Source organism: Mirounga angustirostris, unplaced genomic scaffold, assembly GCF_029215605.1.
Source record: "Mirounga angustirostris isolate CCGP_5_RB_7025 unplaced genomic scaffold, mMirAng1.0.hap1 SCAF_6, whole genome shotgun sequence".
In the NCBI taxonomy this organism is placed as follows: domain Eukaryota; kingdom Metazoa; phylum Chordata; class Mammalia; order Carnivora; family Phocidae; genus Mirounga; species Mirounga angustirostris.
This window is the reverse complement of record NW_026991714.1, coordinates 111976938-111999141: the sequence shown is the minus strand read 5'-3', so window position 1 is coordinate 111999141 and position 22204 is coordinate 111976938. Positions and strand designations below refer to the sequence as shown.

The 22204-nt window shown below is 41.6% G+C and overlaps 1 long non-coding RNA gene across 1 annotated transcript in view; it reads right to left on the bottom strand.

The window, feature by feature from the left end:
• LOC135364656 (uncharacterized) overlaps positions 1–22204 on the bottom strand; it is a 56629-nt gene that overhangs the window by 5305 nt on the left and 29120 nt on the right. The window contains exon 2 of the long non-coding RNA XR_010412100.1: positions 11235–11330. This is a non-coding gene — a long non-coding RNA (uncharacterized LOC135364656). The remainder of the gene's footprint in view (positions 1–11234; positions 11331–22204) is intronic.

The window sequence follows — 22204 nt, the reverse complement described above, 5'->3', positions numbered from 1 at the left end:
GCGTACCTTTAAATAAACCATGTGCTCCCAAACCCCTCTCTTAGGCTCTGTTTCTAGGAAACTCAACCGAGACGGTAAACAAGGAAGGCCTCTTTTGAGTTATTATATTTAAACTGGGAAATGAGTGATGAAAAGGATCCAGGAATGCAAACACTTAGGGAAACAAATTTGGCATGCTTAAAGAACCAAGAGAGAATCTTGGGTGGAGGGCACTAGAAAGGGAGAAGTGGAAGAAGAGGGGGTTGGAGAGTTCTAAGAGCTGAGCCTAGATCTTATAAGATAAGGATCCTGATTTTAATCCAGGTGTAATGTGAAGCTATTTGAAAGATTTGAGCAGTTGTGTGTTCCAACTTATGTTTTAAAACAAAATCCCTCTGGAGAACAGATAATCCTGGGATCAGAATGGAAGCAGGGAGACCAGGTAGGAGATTGCAAACAATGAACTTGGTTTGGACTAGAAACTAATTGTGGTGGACCTGTTATATGCTAGACAGTTGACCTACACTTTCCAACTTTTACTAATAACTCCATGAGGTCTTATTCTAGCCATTTTAGAGATAAGGAAACTGAGACACAGATTGCTTAAAGAACTAATGTGAAATCACCCAGCTGTTAAGTGGTGTATCTGCTGTTTAAACCAGTCTATCTGGTTCCAAAACCATTGTTTTTTCTTACTGTACTGTCCTCCCCCTCTGATATCCATGTATATAGTTTTCTCTGAAAATAGCTCAATAGCTCATTTTCTCTGAAAATAGCTGCCATGTTTGGGTTATCAGAGGTGTTGGAGCATCTTTGTACAACTAGGGAGAGGAGTCCCTGCTGAAGCATCAGTGTGTTGGGCCCTCTGAAAGGCCAGTTGCCATTATTCAAACACATCTGTTTATAATTATGAGGTGCCCTTACACTTCCCCTCTTTGTCAACATAATTACTCTCAATTATATGAACGCTCTGCCCTGACCAGCCCAGAGATCTACTCCCCTGCCAACTACAATGGTTGATTTCCAAAGCCCCTGCCATCCAGTCCAAACATATGGATCCTCTTCTCAGCTCCAAGCACAAGAGGGTTCAGGTCCAAAAACAGTGTGAACAGAAGCTACTTCTTGCTTTGTCTGGATCGCTGTGGCAATGCAAGAGATGGTTAAATTACCTAGGGCCAGGTTTGCAATTTGTCATGACTTTGTCATCTAGAGGGAAATGTTTAATGGGCATTTAATTTGAAAGTGGTTCTCTTGCCATGAAAAGTCATGACAATCCCAAAACTCTTCCTCCCAACATGATGCAGATAGAAAAAGAGAAGCCAAAGCTGTTTCCAGTAATCATTTTAGAATTAGGGCAGAGGAGATCTCCCAAAGTTCAAGGAAGGCACAGATCTGATGAAAAGCAGTAGCTAGAGATTTTTACATGGTTGATGAAGACTCCGGATTGAAACCCAAACTTTGAGAAAGGGCAGGTTGAAATGTTCTCTGTAGTTAGTATGAAAACTTTGAAGTAAATACAAGATAAATCCAATATGCACTAGAATATGGAAAGGAAAAAAAGAGGAGAATTATTATTTACTTAGCCTTCCTCTTGCCAGGCATGTTTAAGGTGCTTTACCTCTATGATGACATGTAATTCTTACACCAATCCTATGGCGGGAGAGGATTATCATTCTGATTTTCTAGTGGAGGAAATGGACTCAGGGTTTAACAGTATGCCAGAGACTATAAACTTAGTAACTTCTGTTGTTTCAAAGGCTACCGTAATTTTCCAATCTGCAATGGTGAAAATGGAAAAGTATTCCAGCAAAGGAGAAGTCCAGAGGAGGAAGAAAACATGACTAGGAAAGAGAGATTGTCTTTGGAAATACCTGACCAAGAGGATCAAGCAGCTCTTTAATTTGTTGTTGAGGGAATGGTTAGGAAAAATACACAATCCCAACAATACAGCCTAATGAGAGAAAGAGAGAGAGAGTGTGTGTGTGTATGTGTGTGTGTGTGCACGTGCGCATGTGTACACACCAAAAATAACTGCATATAATTGCCTATCATTCATTTCATAGTGTATGGTTTAGTTGCTCTCAAATATTCCTCTTTGACCCTATTAATACAGAAGAACCATCGAAGTCTTTGTAATCCATGTACCATGCAGCTTGCTGAGTAGGTTACCACTTCCTGACACAAGACAGGGTCTAAACAATTCCATCTCCACAGGAGTAAGGCAGAGCTTAACCCTGTACTACTCAAAGGAAGTCATTAATTGCCCCACTTCAAATTCCAGACCTGTTGTGATCACCTGAAGTTAAATCCACATGCAGAGCAGAGCTGTTGATAGGTAGGAGTCTTTCCAAAGAATTTCCGGTGATCTACTTGGCTTCTCTCTGTTCTACCCTATATTTTGTCAGAGTTTCTTTAAGCAGTTCCCCTTGTTCCAGCAGATGTAGAGGCATGAGTCTTACTTGCAGGCTGATGGTGCAGGCCCTCTGTCTGAGAATAAGGGGATGCTGTTGGGCTCCTTCAAAGGCGTCCCAGCCTTCTCTTTTAATGTCCTATTTGGAGAAATGTGTTGGGAGAACCTTGACTTTAGCATGGACTCCTCCTTAATTCTTCCCATTAAGGTGGTCCTGCCTCTATTCAGGAACTCAGATACAGTCTGTCCCTGATGGCAAAAAGTTTATGTTTCTCTTTAATTTTTTTTTCTTTTCACTTCTTTTTTTTTTTTTTCACTTTCTTTATTCATCTATTTTGCTCATCCTTTGCAATTTTTTTCCTTGTCCACCTAGAACTCAAGCTGGTCTCCTATGAACTCCTTTCTGAGTAATACACAGCCAACTACAGTGGATAGAGTTTTCCTTTATCCTCTGGTGTGTCCTTTGAGAATTGAGAAATGCAATTGCCAATCTTAGCAGGGTTCAAAGAGAGCTGTATTCAGAAAGAATAAGTGGGCATATGATCAAGCAAGCATTTTCAAGTCTCAGTAAAATGAATTTTGCTGAGTAGACAAGGCTGAGAAGCCAACTTACAAAAGGCAATCCTCTAACCAAAACAGCATGGTGATGTTCCCTTGGCTTTGAAGGACCTCTCCCCTGGCCAGAGAGATAGCCATCTAGTTGATTCACCTATATGGGATCCTAATACAATATTTGGCAAACTCTGGACCAGTTTTCACAATTCCTCTCCCATGAGTTCCTAATTAGGTCCCAGTGATAGAAATAAATATAAATACAATAATAGCAAACACCAATTCCAGACCATCACACGTCAGGGGACTGTTCTCAGCACTGTTCCATGTGTTATCAATGACAACTCTGTGATATAAGTATTATTAAAATCCCCACTTTACAGGTGAGAAATTGAGGCTTAAGTGAGATGAAGTGGCCACACCACAGGTCAATGTGTCATCAAAGTTGATGCTACTGGTGCTTTGTGTCTCTGTTAAGGTTAACTACAGATTAGAGCCCCATGCAGGGGGAGGAAGGCCTGATAATGTATGGGGTTCCACATGGGCCAGGTACCATGTGAGGAAATTTATAGGTGATTTATGATTTAATTCTTACCACAATCCCTCTGGCACGTTACTTTCATTATCCTCCTTCTGTTCTGCATATATGGAAATATAGGCTCTGGGCTGTTAGTGTGGTCCCCAAGGACGTTAACTGATTCAACAGTTATTCACTGGACATCTGTGAGGTATCATGTCCTGTGCTAGATGCTGGAGTGAATGGAACAAGTGAAGTTATAGCTCAGAGAAGGAGCTGGACACTAAGCAAATAGCCACACAATATGATTACAACTGTCACACGTGTGGGCCAGGGTGCTTTCAGAGTGCGCATGTGCCTCATCAGCCCATCAGAGGAGATATCCCCAAGGAAGCGATGAATGAGCTGTAGTCTAAAAGATGCATAGGAGGTAGTGAGGAGGAGAGGGAGGATCATTTCAGGCAGACAGAAGAACAAGTACTAAGATCCTATGGGAGGAGGGAGTGTGACCCATGTGAAGAGTTGAAAGGGAGTTTGAGAGTGAGGGAGTGTCAGGGAGCCATGCAACCAAGGGGGGCCAGAGAGTTTGAGAGGAGCAAGGCTTGGCTGAGCCAGGTAAAACCACACCACTGCCCCCAGCCCTTGTTGTTTACTCCGTCATTTTCCATGGGGCCTCAGGGTTCTGCAGAACTGCCTATAGTCTACTCCAGAGGTCACAGGGAGGTTAAGGAGCAAGGACAGTGCGGGCAGAGGCCAGCTTAGTGGAGGAGGAGGAGAGGGGAGACTGAAACATGCTTGGCAGGAAAGGTTGGCTGTGGCTAAGAAGAAAAGAAGTAGAGTTCCTGCAAGGGAGAAAAATGCCAGTCGTGGGACAGAGAGCACATTCCCAAGGGCATAGAAAGTGTGTGTTGATAGAATGGAGTGCTGGGGAAGATTGCTGGCTTGATTTCTTTCCTTATCAAATACGGCAACATTGGAAAAATAAAAAAATCAGAAAATCCATTGAGGGCTGAGGCTTGGATTGACCATGCTCACATCAGCATTGCCCAGAGCTCCGTGCTGGATGGAGTGCCACATGATGCAGAACCACTGGGCGGGGGTCTCTACGGAAGCCTCTTGGGTCTGGTGTGTAATTACTTTCCACTGGTTTAGGTCCACGCCTCTCTGTGCAGGGATGGCAGTGTGGGGAACAGGGGCACGGGGAATTATAACTTTAAACAGTCATATTATCCAGTGGATTCAGACATTGTAGGTGGTCCGACAAGCAAGCCCATGTAGCACTTATTTGGGAATCCTATATTCACTAACCTGGCATCTGGTCCTTCTCAGTCTTTCCAGTTTCAGGATAATTTACTCAACAATACCCAATCTCCATGACTGGGCCCCCAATACCAGAATTCCTACCCATTCCACCCTATTCAAGACTGGGGTTTGGATAACAGAGAATTTGGATAGTGAGGCATACATGTACTGGTTGATGGGCTCCTACAATGTTACCTGAATGCCTGTCATCCCGGGGTGCCATCTCTATTCCACCTGCGCTTCTGCTGATCTCTGACCTCATCAGTGAGTTTCCTGGGCCCCTTGTAGACCATAGTCATTTGTTGCCAACTGTCTTTTTACCTGTACCTCTGGTAATCAACAGGTACCATCTGCCTGCCCACCTGTAAATACTCTGAATACCTGATGCCACCCATCTGCCAATTGTCCATTCATCCCCTGCTTGAATGGCTACTCTGGATACTGGATTCCATCTCAGCCTTTTGCCAGGACCACTTGCCTGACACCTGTTTTCCCTTTCTTGGGACAGACAGCTTGTCTTCTTGCTTTCCCTTGCATACTTGCGTTGGGTTCTGCCCTCAGCAGTCATGCTCTCTCTGAGTCCTTGAGACCTGGAGCCTTCACATCCAGGCCATCCGGACCCTGAGCAAAGCTGGCTGAATTTCAGCAGGCCAGGCCATTTGCAGACAGAGACTGAATTTGTCTTGCTGCCCTAACCTTGGATCATAGCTTATCCGTGCTAGATTCTAGGCTTTCACTAAGCCCCACCACATGTTCCCAGGGCAATCTGTCCTTCATTTCTTGCTTTGCTTTGGGCTCTCCACACTTTTCTGGCATCCTAACTTTTTGCTCAGTCGTTGCCACCTGCCTCTTACTGGGCAAGGTCGTTCTCCCCTTAAATCCAGTCTTTAGCAGGGTATTTTGTTTTGTTTTATTTTTTTTACCAAACTGAATGGATTGCCTTGATCCACAAACCACATCCCACCTGACTGTAAGTCATTCATTTCCTGGGGATTCCCATGTTCATGTTCTTCCTCAAGGACAGCCTCCATCTGGTTATGGTATTCGGACTATGGTTATTGCAGTTGGCATCAGTTTTAGCAGGGTATCTTTGAGCAACTTACTTAATTTTTCTGAGCTTCAGTTTTCTCATCTGTTAATGGGGTTAATAATTGTGTCTCTAACACAGAGGTGCTGTGAGGACTAAAAGGTTAGGACATGAGGTACACTTGAAAGAGAGCCTGGGAGACAGTGTGCTCTGGATGAAGCTTAGTTATTATCCCTGCTTCCTGTCTTTCCGTACTAGCATGCTGGGCATGGGGACCTGGCTAGGCTAGGTTGGTATTGTAGACTTACTGTCAGCTCTGGGGTGGTTGGCCATCTCGGCAAGATCACTTGCTTGGTCTCAAAAACATAGATTCTATAGGAATCAGAATGAGTAAAGGGAATAAACTTGCATCCATCCATTCACTCATTCTTTTAATCATTCAAGAAATATTTATTAAGCTTCTGCTCCATGCAAGGCATTGGGCTCACTGGTTTGCATGTCTTGTCTCCTGTATATAACTCCTTGGGTTGAGCATTTCCCAGGAGCTGGGATCCCCATATGTGGAAAACTGGATCCACCTATCCTGCCCCCAGAAGTTCTACTTTGTGAGCCAATGAATCCCCTGTCAGATAGTGGGGTCTGTCCAGGCTGAGGGAACTGAAATGCTCCACACGTGCCATATGCTCTCCATCCTCGCTGATGTCTCTACATCCAGGGTTGGAGTGCAAGGAGCATTTAAACCAAATCCTTTCCAGAGCTCACCCCACCTTTGGTTTCTATAATCCATGAGGCTCTGACTCATTTCCATTCTTTCTTCCCGAAAGATTGCTCCCTGAACCCCACCCTGCTGTCCTCTGGCCCTGCTTGTCTGCAGCCATGCCTGTGTCTCTCGGCACCTGTAAGGCCCTTCAAGGCAGGGTCCCCATCTGTCTGAATTATCCATGTCCTTCACCAGTTCAATGCTAAGAAAGCACTCTGAGCAAACATAAAGCAGACATTTTCCCTCCTGGAATAAAACATAAAGCCACAGTCGAATATATGTTGGATACTCTAATCAGATTTGGAAATATGTCCATAATTAAAACTGCCAAATTGAACACTAGTTCTAAAGACTGGTTTCATTAGTAATGGAGGAAACTATTTTAATTCATCAGATTATAGATAGTCTTGCTGCTTTTTAAAAAGAAATTAATTTTTAAAAGAAAGAACAGAATAAGAAGCTAGAAAATAACATATCCCAGGCAATGAGTAAGAAAGTTCCACTGAAGTTTCTGACGCCTGCCTCTCCATGCTTCTTTTTAAAAAAATAGGTGCAAATGTTCTGCAGCAGTAGAGGTGCTAAAAAGAATGACTGGAAGACAAGGATGTCCTTTGGAAAATTTTGTCTTACTAATTTACAAAGTTGCTTGGTTGATTGATGGAAGGATGGACAGCACTTAGGAAGAGTGAAGAAGTTTTCAGAGTGGCATGCCAACTGATCTGGGTTGGCAGACATCCATCTGGTGCTTAAGTGGGTATTAATCTAGACCACATCTTAGTGCAGCTGAAAGGCTCAGGTACAGAGTGGTTGTTGTGAGCCGCTCTGGTTGGAGAGGGGTGAGTTCTCTTCTAAATGTAGACCAGTCACAGGGTCACTGGGGATCAAGGTCAAATTGCTTCGCCTCACTTGGTCTTGTTAACTCAGATGGAAAATTGGGTTAGAAGCAGATCACATACGTGGAGGATAGTGGCAGCTACCCAGGGCAGCTTTTATAGGGTAGCGTGGTCTCCGAGGAAGGAAGAATAGTTTAGGTGGATGGAGTAGACAGGAAGGAGAAAATGGTACAGGCTCTCTGGGGAGCAGGAATCCCCATCACCATCAGGAGCATCATGCTGGAAAATCTTTTCCGTTTCCTACTATGAGTTGTTGCCCAAAGTCTCTGCCTCCTCTTAGACCCACAGTGAGGGTTACTGCTCAAACTTGGGTTGGGCTTCCGTGGGCTGCAGGAAATGGAGCACATTTGGGGAATGAGCAGTGCTCTTGGGATGAAAGGTACTCAATATATGCCTGGCCAACAAAAGCAAAAGGAACAGACCAACTTCTCCCTCCCTCTGTCTCACAAATTAGCTCCAGCTTGAAGTTCTGGTTCCCTGGCTCTTGCTGGAATGGCTCTGAATTTCTCAGATGCAATTTTGCTCAATACTGATTCTGTGCCACAGATTGCAGAGCATGACAGGCGACTGTGTGCTCTGGCTGTACCTCAGCATCCTTTCCCATTCCTACCACACTCCTTTCTGCCCAAGGGATCTAGGGCCCAAGTCCGAGAGGAATGACCATCAAAACTTGCCATATGAAGCAAATGCACTGCTGGATATTTTCCTAAAGTGGATTTATCGAATCCCTTTCTATGAAGATAGTGATGGAAGAGCCTAAGTTAGGTGTGCTCACTCTCTGCACCTCCAGTCAAGCGTCACCTCTGAAAGAGAGATAAATTGGTATTCTCCACTCACCATAGAAAATGAAAATTTTCTGCCAGGTACCTAGAGCCAGACAGGAAACCATTGATCATCCTGAACAAACATCCTTCAATAAATCTTTATCTCTTCCGAAGATAATTGGGAGGACAGTGGCTTTTGCGTTTACTCTCAGCAATCGCCTCCCTTTCACTCTTCCGGGTATATTTGTTTTCAAAGCCAAAATGCACTACATGGCCCCATCCATCAAGGCGGAGGAACCCCAAATGACTTCCTGTTTCAGCTCCAATGTGTCAAGCTTGAAAATTCTCTTAATCCACTGGCTTTGTGAGGTGCCTGGCATTTTCCATTACAGGTAAGCATGTCATGTTGCCTCATCCCTCGCAAAGGATGTATCCACACCACTAACCCCATTTCTCTGTTTGGATTGAAAACTCCCACTCCTTCTCTTCTTTGAATTCACTTATTCAGGTATTATTTTCACATGGAACCCATCACATGCCCATCACTGTGCCAGGATGCCCACTGGCTGAAGTGGACCTGGTCACAGATATGGAATGTGCATGATGTCTATGCAAATAGATGTCCCTGGGGTCCTGGCTTCCTTGTTACTACCCCCTGAGGTATGCAACTAAAGCAAAAAAAAAGCATTTTGTTGGGCCATATTCATAACCAAACCTATACCTTTTCAGTTCTAAAAATCATTCGAAACATTCAAAGTCTTAATCTTAGTATATTTTTTTTCTGAACTCTTAATTAGCTGTGTAGCTGGTACATCAATATCCTAAGATCCATATTCATGTTTTTAAAAATCTAGGTTATTATAATGTATAACTTTTAATAAAACCGTCCTTACTATAGTAATGCAAATCATAGCAGCCCTGAAAGGTCTATGAATCAAAGCCACCACCTCACATCCAGCGGTGGTAGTTATTTGGTATTGGCACAATAACCTTTAAATAGAAGAGTGTGTTCTTAAACATACTGGGTCTCTGCAAGGGGCTCCCCCACATGATTAAGAGTCCTGGCCTTTGTGTCTCACTGTTACGTGCAAATGTAATGGAAAGAATTTTTCATGTGACAGAAACAAAAGTTGACTCTTACAAGAAGATTTCACAAACATCTATTGAGTTCGAGGTCACCAATACAATGCAGCTGGTTTCTTTTTGTAAGTGTATAAAATGCAGGAAATGATGGCTCCTCTGAATAGAGGAAGATGTCAGATTTCACGATGAAGGCGGTTTCACTAAATTAGAAAATAACAAATGAAGAGTGATGAAGCAAGTTACCTTTAGAGTGGAGAAATCCGGAAAACCCCATGTTGACCCAGTGATCAATGCTAACGTTACCAATCATGGAATAAATTGGCATCATGTGCCTCTTGACGGGATGTGCTGAGTGAGACAGAATATCGCTTTTATGGTAGTTCTACCAAAAATCACAGTGTAAATCTAATTCTGAGACAAATACAGATTGAGGGATAGGTTACTACAAAAGCCTAGTTTGACTCTTCAAAAATATCAAAATCATGGAAGAGAGAAAAGAAGAGAAGCCATTCTCCATTAAACAAGATGGAATGAAAAGCATGACCTTGGATTAGAGTCTGGATCAGAAAAAGAAAGTGATATAGATCAGATAAAGATCTATCTATCTACTTCTCCATACATAATATTCTCACCGCATCTCTGTTTACGTGTGTGTGTGTGTGTGTATGTATCTCCTAAGAAGGACACTCTCTTACATAACCATCATATAGTTATCAATTTTAGGAAGTTTAGCACTGACAAAACAAAATAAAAATATTATCTGATCCTCTATCCATATTCAAATTTTGCTAATTGTCCCAATGCCCTTTAGAGGTAGGATCTGCACACTACAGCCCACCTGCCATCTGTTTCCAGAAGTAAAGTTTTATTGGAATAAAATCATGCCCATTTGTTTACATGTTGTCTATGGCAGCTTTCGCATTACAACCACAGAGTTGAGTAGTTGCAACAGAGGCCATATGGTCCATAAACCTGACAATATTTATTATCAGGCTCTTTACAGAAATAGTTTGCCAATCCCTGTTTTAGAGCTAGTTTACTCCAGCTCTCTCCAGACTTATGCTTTGCACTCATTTGTCAGGTCCTTAACAACTCCTTTAACCTGGATTAGTTCCTCACCCTTTCTTTGTTTCTTAACCTTGACATTTTTAAAGAGTGTGAGCCAGTTATATCATAGAATTTCATTCAGCTTGAGTTTGTCTGATGTTTCCTCATGATCAGATTCAGGTTATGCATTTTTGGCAGGAAAACTACGGAAGTGACATTGTATCCTTTTCAGTGCATCATATCAAGAGGCTCGTGATATGGTTTTGTCCCAATATGGATGGTGTTACCTTTGGTCAGTTGGCTAAGGTGGTGCCTACCAGAAGAAAAACAATATTTTGCTCTAAAGCACATTATTAACATTAGTAAATGCCCATAGGGGCTATATATTTGGTGATAACAATCTACCAATATTAAATTTTCATTGTTTGGCAATTATGCCATGGTTATATAAAGAATGCCCTTGTTCTTAGGAAACTTGTACTAAGGTGTTTAGGGATTTAGGGTCATTATAATTGCCACATATCAAATGATGCAGCATACACACACTCACACTGTAAACGTGGAAAATGTTACCATTTGGCCAATCTAGGTAAAGAGTATGTGGATGTCCATTGTACTATTCTCGTAATTGTTGTGTAGGTTTCATTTTTTAATTTTAACTTTAACTAATTAATTAATTTAAGAGAGTGAGAGTGCAAGCTGGTGCGGGGCAAAGGGACAGAGAGAATCTTAAGCAGACTCTGTGCCGAATGGGGAGCTCAACACAGGGCTCGATCTCAGGACCCTGAGATCATGACCTGAGCTGAAATCAAGAGTCCAAGGCTTAACCGACTGAGCCACCAGGCACCCCAGTTTAATTTTTAAAAATAAGACATTAAAATAATAATGAACTTATATTACCTGGCACACAGGACAGAATGGAGTGGCAGAGGACCGTCAAGAATGGAGGCTGAAGCTGTGAATTGTGCAAGACTGTTGAATCTCAGATCTGTACCTCTGAAACAAATAATGCAATACATGTTAAGAAAAAAAAAAAGAAGAAGAAGGTAGCGGGAGGGGAAGAATGAAGCGGGGGAAATCGGAGGGGTAGACGAACCATGAGAGACGATGGACTCTGAAAAACAAACAGGGTTCTAGAGGGGAGGGGGGTGGGAGGATGGGTTAGCCTGGTGGTGGGTATTTAGGAGGGCACATTCTGCATGGAGCACTGGGTGTTATGCACAAACAATGAATCATGGAACACTTCATCTAAAACTAATGATGTAATGTATGGGGATTAACATAAGAATTAAAAAAAAAAGAACGGAGGCTGAACATGAAGAACATCCCCTTAGTCCTGTAAGGAACATTTGTGGTGACAACAGTGGATGATAAAGGATAGCCCAGGCCATTGTCACATTCCCAGCCATGGCATTCACCCACTGCCTGGATAAAGTAGATTTTTATTTAATTGAATAGAATGCTCAGTGCAGTTTTGATTTACCCACAAAAGCTACAACTTAAAAAAAAAAAAATCAAGAAGGAAAAGAAAAAGAAAAAAGAAAAGTGATAGTAAAGAATTATTAAGAGAGTTTAAGTAAGCCAAAACATATCAGTTATAAAAATGATGCAAATTAGTAAAGAGCAATGTCTCAGGCAGGGTTCAACACAAACAAACTAGAATATAAGGTATCTGCAAACAGATAAGCTTGAAACATAAACTACAGAAGGGACAGAGAGTAGAAAAGTGGTTGCTGGGAACTGGGAGGCAGGGTGGGGAAGTGGAGAAACGTTGGTGAGGGGCACAAACTTTCAGCTATAGGATGAATAAGGTCTGAGAATCTAAGGTATAACATGGTGACTGAGCATGATAACACTGTATTGTATAATTAAATTTGCTAAGAGAATAAAGCTGAAATGTTATCACCAAAAAAAAGGTAAATATGTCAGACAATGATTGTGTTAATTACCTTGATGTAGGAATCCTTGCACAATGAACATGTATATCAAATCATCATGTTGCACACATCAAATATCTTACAATTTTATTTGCCAATTACACCTCAATAAAGCTGGGGAAAAATTACAAAAGGGAAGAGTAGCAATAGATCAGGCAAATGAAAATGCAGAAAACAGATGCAGCAAAATTAATAACAGACAAAAAAGAATGGAAGGGAGGAAGCATAAAAAGATACTAAGAATGTTATTTTATATTTTAAAATAAATAATTCACAACGAAGACATAATATTCACAAAATGAATAATAAATCATCCAAAAACGTAAAGAAAAACTATTAGAAATCTAAGAAGAAATTGACAACACCATAGTTTTAGTAAAAGTTCAAACTGAAAATTTTAGTGTTTGACACACTCAGATGACAAAAATTTTTTTAAAGATTTATTTGAGAGAGAGAGAGCACACATGGGTGTGGGGGAGGCATAGAGGGAGAGAATCTTCAAGCAGACTCCCTGTTGATTGCAGAGCCCAAGGTGGGCTGGATATCATGACCCATGAGATCATGACCTGAGTCGAAACCAAGAGTTGGCTGCTTAACCCGACTGAGCCACCCAGGCACCCTGACAAAATTTTTAAAAGTTAAATAGAGCTTCCTTAATTACTGTTTCAGTATATATCAAATATGTATATATCAAATATGTAACTATAGGATATATCTACAGAAAATCCATTTTTTTGATGCCCCTATAGTATGTATACAGGAAGATCAGATCCAATACTTAAAAGAAAAAGAACTTCATTGAGTCTGAGAGTAGAAATTCTACAAGTCATAATTGACTGATTATAGTGCAAACAAAACAAATACTTAATATTAAATAACAACCTTTGACAAAATACCCACTTAATAATTATAATTATAAAAACAATCAATATATTTAAAACTAAATAACAGAGGATTAAGCAAAAACCTCCATTTACTTTTTAATTTTTAATTTTGATTCAAGAATGAAATTAAAGATTCTGTCAAAATTAGTGTCAAACAATCATCACAGCTCAGATTATCTGACACAAAGCTAGTCTCAAGATAATTCGTATGCTTATCCAGTGTACTATTAAGTATAAAAAAACTGTAAAACAAACTTTCATTCAATTCTAGAGGCAAAGAAAAATGAAAAATTTCAGCAAAAGTCATAAAAACATTTAATAAAAACAAACATAAATAAATTAGACTATGATGCAATAAAATTGAGAAATCAGGCATGCCTGGGTGGCTCAGTCGTTAAGCGTCTGCCTTCGGCTCAGGTCATGATCCCAGGGTCCTGGGATCGAACCCCACATCAGGCTCCCTGCTTGGTGGAAAGGCTGCTTCTCCCTCTCTCACTCCCCCTGCTTGTGTTCCTGCTCTTGCTATCTCTCTCTCTGTCAACTAAATAAATAAAATCTTTAAAAAAAATTGAGAAATCAAAGACCTGATTCTGATAAAAGAACAATAATATGGATGTATCTCTGGCAATATGAAAAATGGCAAAAATAAAACACAAAAATGTATAACATTATGCATTCAAAGTAGGATATGCACATGAGAATGAATGAAATAATTACAATGGAATACAATATGTTGTTACAAGTTTCGTAATATGTAGCTCATTGATAAATGCATGACTTTCTTGAAATATGTAAATTACCAAAATTTATTCAAGAAAAGTTAGAAGAGGAAAGTAGGCCATTAACTGTGGTAGAAAATAAAAGTTGTCAGTGAGCTTTCTCCAAAATGAATGTTCAAGCCAAATCATTCCTTGAAAGAATTTTACTGAATGTTATTTAAACTGTCAAAGTATAAGAAACTAATGCAAACTTCTCAATTAGCTATATAAAAACTAGTATGAAACTGATGCAAAACTTTAAAAAAAGAGAGCACCAAAAGAAAACCTGTACTCAGTCTCACTATGAGTATATATGTGTGTGTGTATATTCATAAATAAAATATTCAAAACTGTAAAAATGATATACTATAGACTTGCATGTGAAAATCCCAATAAAACAGCAAGGCAAAGGAATTTGAAATTTTAGAAATTCTTTAATAGGAAAAGAAGTCCAATATGATTATCAGAAAGATAAGTGGAAAGGGAGGTGAGTGGGGGGATGGGGTAACTGGGTGATGGGAAGTAAAGAGGGCACGTGATATGATGAGCACTGGGTGTTATATTCAACTAATGAATCATTGAACATTATATCAAAAACTAATGATGTAGTTACTATACCTTGGCTAATTGAATTTAAATTAAAAAAAGAAAGATAAGCCGAAAAGGTATTTGGATGAAAACTTGCATCCAACATACTATTTTAATATAGACCAGCTGGAAGATAAGAAAAAGTCTTCGGTTTGAAATCATTGGCCATCGTTATGCTTACGTGTCTCAGGTACACTGTTGTTACTTACCATTGCTACAGCCAGTGCAAGAAGCCAGGAAAAATAAATGTGATATATGTACAGGAAAATGGAAAAAGAATAAACAATTGACCATGTGGCAAATTAAAACAATTCAACAAATTTAGACATCATGAAATTATCTAAGAAAGCTACTTTGCATATAATTATGTTTAGAAATTTATCCTATGATTCAGAAGTAACCATTTGGAAAAGATGAAAGGAGTCCCTTTTCTGTATCTAGTATATATGCTATCCAGTATGTAGTACATATAGAATATGTATCTATATTATAAAGATTTAGTAAGTTATCTTCAGAATTCTTTTGAGCAAAACTGTAAATTTTTACTGAAGAAAATAAACACTTTATATGCATTATATAATGTAATCCTTCTAAGTAGGCTGTGAGATAGATATGATTATCTGCATTTACCAAAAATGATTCCTGATTCAGAGTGATTCAGGAACCTGCTCGAAGTCATAGGATTGACCCATCATATTATAGGTTTATTTGAGATCAGTAAAAAACAAAAATACGTAGTAACCAATACAGGAAAAGACAATAATGAGCAATAAAAGGAAATCCAAAGACATTCAGTGAAGTATTTAGATAATGTAATTATGATAAAGAGGGTTTTTTTGTTACAGGGGAATAGATTGCTTATTGTTAAAATTAAGCAATTGGTACGCCCCTAGAGAAAAGTATTATTCAGATGTTCACTCCACAATACACACCAAAAATTTTCTGATAGGTTAGGAGTTAGGTGATAAATAAAAGCATGAATACAATTAAATAATGGCAAATATATGTTAAATGTCAGGCTGAGAAAACCCTCTAAGAATAACATCAAAGGCAGAATCCATGAAGAAAAACATTAACAGATTTTACTAAATAAAAATGGAAAAGTCATACAGGAAGAAACTCACTATAACTCAATTACAGAGGTAAGCAGAGAACTGAAACAGCATTTATGACAGGCAAAGAGTCTATGTCTTTAATCTTAAATTTTTAAAAAATTGCAAATTAATGAACAGAAAACCAATATAAAAATAATCCAGTTAACCTATTTTTTTTTTTGTAACGAGGCTAGGTAAATGTCTTTGTCATTTACAATCACACTATAATGTGCCCCATAGTCTTCCACTCACCTTCCAGACATGGCATTGTGGAAGCTAATGATAGAGTGCTTATCAAGATAGACACTCTCCTTGTTCTTATGGGGTTTCCATTTCAGTGGGGAGGTAGCCAGCAAGCAACAAACTAAAAACTTAGTAAGGCAATGAATTACAAATGTGTACAGGAGCTATGAAGGTGTAGGTAGGAAGTAACCAGGTATTCCTTCAGATAACGTAGTCAGGGTGGGTAGGCTTTTCTGAGGAGGCAATTGCCGAAATGAAGATGAGGTGGAATCTGCCTGGAAGATGAGAATAAATCACCTAGGGAAGGTGTTGAGGGAAAGATATGGGGGCCAAGGGAAGAGTAGGTATCAGGCCTTGGGGAGGCAGTGGTTAGATGTGTCGCAAGAAGGGAACAGAGACAATGGTAGCTGGGTGGTACGCAGTGTGGTAGGAGACGACAGCTGGGGCAGAGTTTAGTTTATATTCCAACTTGATAGGAAGCCTTTCGGAGTAACACAGAATCTAGCTCACCCTGGAGACTGTGTGGAGAAAGCTCAGTGGTGGAGGGACAAGAGTGGCCATGTTATCTGGGAGGCTATGGCAGTGGTGAGGTCTGTGGTCAGACCTCAACGTCTGTGGTCAACGTTGTGCAGTGTCAGGCAGCAATGGAAATAGGATGTGATTGTAGGCAATGTGATTCCTGACTCCAAGAAAAAAGAGTAAAGATTATAGCATGAGAGGTGAGTCTTTCTAGAATTCCCTTTTCAACTCCACCTGGTGACTTTTGCTCCCCCTGAATGCCAATTTTAAAGGGAATATAGACAAAGCAGATGTATTCCGAGGGAAGAAGCTGAGGTGAGCAATGGGCTGAAAGGAGGTGACAGGACTGAGGACGGTGGGCCTGGTCTGAAGGGAAACCATGCGAGGGACATAGTCATTGACAATGGACCATGGCTTAGAGGACTTCCATGGCTGGACTTGAGTTGGGGCCAGTGGGCAGAAGCTCCAAGAACCTATCTGAGCTGTAGATAATGAGTAAGCTCATAGGTAGAGGAGCTCGAAGAGGGGGCAGTGGTGAGGGAAGGCCTGCAGGTGAGGAAGGGATTTGATTATTCAGTAGCACTGTGAGAAGACAGCCGAGTCCCCCAGTCACTAGTCCCTGAGTATTCACCACCTCTGGGACTGGCCATTCCATCATTGCCATTATCCAGGCCAAGATTTTGGAGTCATGCTTCCTTGTTTCCCAACCCCTTCTCTTTCTCTATGCTGCTCATTCAATCTATAAGCAAGTCCAGTTAGCTTTACCTTCAGAACGTACCTGTGCAACCTCGAACTCTCCCATTGCCCTCCCCTCTCCCTTCCTAGGCCTTCATATACCGGCCTACACAGTCCTTGGAAAGCCTAAGTCAGGCCCTGTTACTTTGTTTAAAACCCTCCAGCAGTATTTCGCCTGTTGAGAATTAAAATCCAAACTCCTCACATTTGTCCACACGCTTCATCTACTCCTCTCTGGAGGACTTTATTGCGTCCTCCTCCCTCCACAGCTCCTCTCCTCAGCCACCCCAGTCCCTCACTCTTCCCAGAACCCCACAAGCATGGCTTCACCTCAGGGAAGGCACTAGGCCTCCGCCTGGGGCACTCTTTCACTAGAGGTCTGGCAGACTTGTTTCCCCACCGTTTCCAGGTCTCTGCCCAAAGGGGAGGCCTTCCTGGATACCTTACGTGGCATCACCTTCCCTCAGTTACTAGGTGAGCTCCCTGCAGGCAATGAGCTCTCCTTGGTTCATGGCTGTATTTTCAGTGCTTAGGACATCACCTGACCTAAAGCAGTTCTCGTCAAGCAATGGTGGGATAGGTGAATTCATCCCAAGTATTTCCTAAGTACATATTAGGAATCAGAAACCACAGGAATCCAGTCCACATGAAGAAAAAGTCATAGACGAGAGGAGAGGATAGACAAGGGGCAGAGAGGGGCTGGGGAGCAGCCACGCACTGGTGGCCAGCTCATGGACCCTCGCCTCATGGTGGCGTAACATTAACCCTCACGGTTCCATAACATGGGCACATGGTCTTCATCCTGAAGAGAAAGCTGTGGGACCATGGTAGGGTTTCCTTTGGGGGAAGTTTTGCATTTTAATTTTTAAATTTTAAAAAAAATACTTTAGAGAGAGTAGGGGGAGAGGGGGAAGGAGAAAATCTCAGGCTGACTCCCTGCAGAGCACGGGGCCCAATCCCACGTCCCATGAGATCACGACCTGAGCCAAAATCAAAAGTCAGAGGCTTAACCGATTAACCCCCCGGGTGCCCTGGAAGTTTTGTATTTTAGAAAGATTGTTCTAAGGGCATCACGGAGCTGGGAGGGCAGTGGATGAGGCAGCAGATACCTGTGATGGTCCCTATGGGGAAAGATCCTTGTGTGAACTAAAACAATATATCAGTGGGGATGGAGAGAAAGAAATGGCTTTTAGAGACAAGTGGAGGTGGAACCCTAGCATTCAGTCACGCAAAACCATAAATCAAGCATAATCCTGGGAGGCAGATATGATTCCCAGAAGCCAACTCGCTGTATCTGCTAGAGTTGTTTCTTTTCATCCCTTTCAATAAACACAATTAGAAATACTTTCAGAATGTCGTCTTTGTCAAAACTGAGGCTGTCATTTGGCACACTCTGGAGAAATAAATGTGACTATAACAACCCAACCTTACGTTCCGTGGCCAGCTCATCCTGCTTGGTGAGCAATAAAACACAAACAGGGGGGACCCTGTCTCTCCTAGCCCAGGGCCTGAGCCGCAGAGAAAGAAATACATACTTTGGGGGTAGTAGATAGGTTTCGGATGTGGTGAGTATTTTATCACAGCGAAAATCTACCTCTGTTGTCAGACTGAACAGAGATGCCTCTTTCTACTCCCGCAGCCCTGCCTCCCACTGATCCTGATCGACTCCAGATCCCAGGCCACTTCCCTTGGCTTCTCGGCCCCACAAAAGTGTCTAAGTCAGAGCGACTTTGGCTGTCACATAGAATACTAACGTCTGGGCAAACCAGGCACACGAAGGGGAACCATTGCAAAGTTTGAGAGGATTTTTCTTTTAACCCATGGGTGGCAGTGAATCCTGGGAAATTTGGTTTAAAAACAAAATATAACCAATAAAAATAAGCCTGAGAGCAGATGAACTCAGCAGTGAAGAGAGAAACAGACAAGCAAGCAACCATCAGGCGAGCAGAGAGACACAAAATCCGTGGAGAACTGGGGAAAGTGCTGTACGCTTTGCAGGCATAACTCCACTTTCTCAGCCCCACCTGAGTTCCCGGTGAACAAGCCTGGGTTGAGCTGGGCAGGAGGTCCACTGCCTCGGTACCGCTATTGTAGATTTTCCTGGAAGGAGGTCTAGCCTCCGAAACCTGGGAGATAGGCAGAACAGAGCAGACCCTAGACTAGATGCTCTACATGGCGGAGCCCCTGGCAGGTGGGCAACTCACAGTCAGAACCCGGAATACGAAAGTTGTCACCAGCATGCATTTATTTGTGCAACACAGCCCTCATGTGCACTCACTTCTGGGCAAGAAATGTATCAGAGAATCATCCCTTTCCCGTTTGAGCTTCCCATCTAGAAGCGGGTGTGACACAGCTATGGTTTGTACCAAAGACCACGGAGAGCTCTTTCCTGAGTCCTCCCAGGCCCTCTCTGCAGAGATGCTTTCTTTTTTTTTGTAATGTGGGAGACAACACAATCCGTGACAGGGCAATATGAGGCCGCTCGGATTTGATGGGAGAAGTTCCGCACACTGCTTATCTACACTTTATTTTCTTGCTTTTGAATTCACAGGTCATAATAAAGCATCGCATGTCCACAGTCCAGCAAGAAGAATTAATTAAGGGGAGACTTTTAATGTAGAAAGCAGCTTACTGAGATAATGGAAAAAGCTTTGGTAAGACTTGGCTTAATTGGAATTTCAAGCAATTCCTCGCTTGTTGTACCAGGGATTTTTACTGTTATAGACAGGATGAGCAAGCTGTTTAAAGAGCTTATGGGCAGAACTGGACTCCGAGGTTTGGGGAGAGATGGATTTGGCTCAAACAATCAGGGCAGCCTCAGGAAACAGTAAGCAAGGAGCATGGACTTGTTCTCTTGTCACTGAATGGACATGGATTGTTATAAGCTTCTATTGTCCCAGATAACCCAGAAACCAGGAGATGAACTGGAGGGTCAAGTTCCAGTGCATCAAACTTGCTGCCCGTTTCTAGGTGTAAATAGGGGATGAGGCAAAGAGGGACCAAATGCAGAACATGGGCTTTAGAGTTTGAAGTGCAGGGGTTTAATGCCCCCGATTCTACCTTGTGCATTCTGATAAATTCCAGGTAATACTGCCCCCGTTTACAGAAGCGGTGTGGATATTAACTGTTAATAGAACATGTTAAATGCATAGTGCTCTGCTGCAATTTGCGGCATTCTCTGGGTAGGACACATCAATGGACAAGACACAGACACTTCCTTAAAGAAGTATATAGTGGGATGCAGACGGCAGACAAATTATATTGGATGATATGAGACCTTTTCCATTTGAATCACTAACTGATCATTACCTTAACTGAACAAGTAGAAGACAAAGCCAGTTGAAATTACTGCCTTTCAAGGACATGGCAGGGCTTCAGGGAAGAAGGCAGTGGCTCTGTCTTTTTGTAGGCTCGCTAAGTTGGGTAGAGGCACCAGAAGATAACTGAGGATTTAGTACTGCTTCCTAGTCCACTGCCCCACAGTACAGGTCTTTTCTTTTAGCCTGGATCTAAATGCTGCTCATCATAAACACCTATGCCTTCAGTTCAATGCGACCATCAGAAGGGCTGTCTGCCTGGAAATTAGCTTGATTCACATCTGAATTACCAATGATTACCAATGATTAGTTGATTATGTCTTGACTTGAGCTCCAATTGCCATAAAGTGCTTTACGTCACCCTAAAATACATTCCACTGAAGGCTTATTCTATTTGCTTCTTGTTGTCTCATTGGGACTAAACTTTTCAAAATTCTCTTAGCACACTGAGTGGGCAGTTTTGGGGAACAAGTGTGTCTTCAAGTCTTGTGACATTCAGTCCACTTACTAGGTCAGGTAATGCAAAGAACAATTCCTTAGTTCCAAGAAAGGGATGAGAACTCTTTCAGGGGTGGCAATTTCCCCAGTAAAAATACTATTTCTGTTCTTGTGATAACAAAGAGGATGAAACTGAATCCAGGGCATTGTCCTGAAACTTTTCCCAAGTAGCAGATACTTATGATTTTTAAAATAAGCAGTCTTAAATAAGTAAGACCCTGAGGCAAGAAAGAATCCAGAAGAATATGCATGTGCTGGAATAATAATCTTCTAAATATAGCAGTACAGAGCTTCCCCAATGCAACAGAAAATTCCAGAATGAGCCTTTTAGAAGAGGTCGGATTGTAGCAGTTTATGTGAAGGAGAAATGGACCAGTATCTATTATTCTCCTTGATGTATATGTACCAGGGCCTAATGTGACTCCAGTATGGTAAACAGTTTCCATGTTTGTCCTCTAATTTTACATGCACAGCAACATTGAGAAGTGCATCTTTTTATTCCCATTTACTACCAAGGCTGAAAAAGGCAAATAATTTTCCCAGGTTCATGCAGTCACCAAAAGTGTGGATCCAGACGTGGAACATGGGCTTTTCCTTCCAATTTTCAAGAGTTTTTTTTTTACTCCATGGTTTCCTCAGGACTGTTTTGCTTCCATTCTGTGATTCCTCAGAGCAGTTTCCTGAAGGTTCTATCCTAAAACGCCTAGCAGGACCCCAATCCCAGCAGCAGGGAGCTCTCAAGACCCTCCCAGCCTAGACTGGGGATTTTCAAATGTGAGTTGCCCAGAGGGCTGGTTAAACCACATTCTTGGGCCCTACTCCAGTCTTCAACTCAGTAGGTTGGGGAGGCAGGTGGTGCCCAGGGAACTTGGCATTTCTTTTTTTCCTTTTTAACAGCTTCATTGTGATAAACTTTACATACCATAAAATTTAACCATTGTAAGTGTACAATTCAGTGACTTTAATAACTTGACCTCTTTGTACAACCATCACCACAGTCTCACTTTAGAACATCTCCATCACCCTAGGAAGATCCTTTATGCCAGTTTGCTATCGCTTCCAGATCCCACCCTCTGCCCCCAGCAACCACGAATCTACTTTCTGGCCCTACAGATTTGCCTAGTCTGGAATCAGTCAGTATGTGGTCTTTTGCATCTGCTTTCTTTCACTTAGTGTAATACTTTTGAGATCCATCCATGTTGCAGCATGTATCAGTTCCTTTTTTATCGCTGAATAATATTCCATTCATTGGCTATACTGCCTTTGTTTATCTATTCACCGAAATTTTGCATTTCTT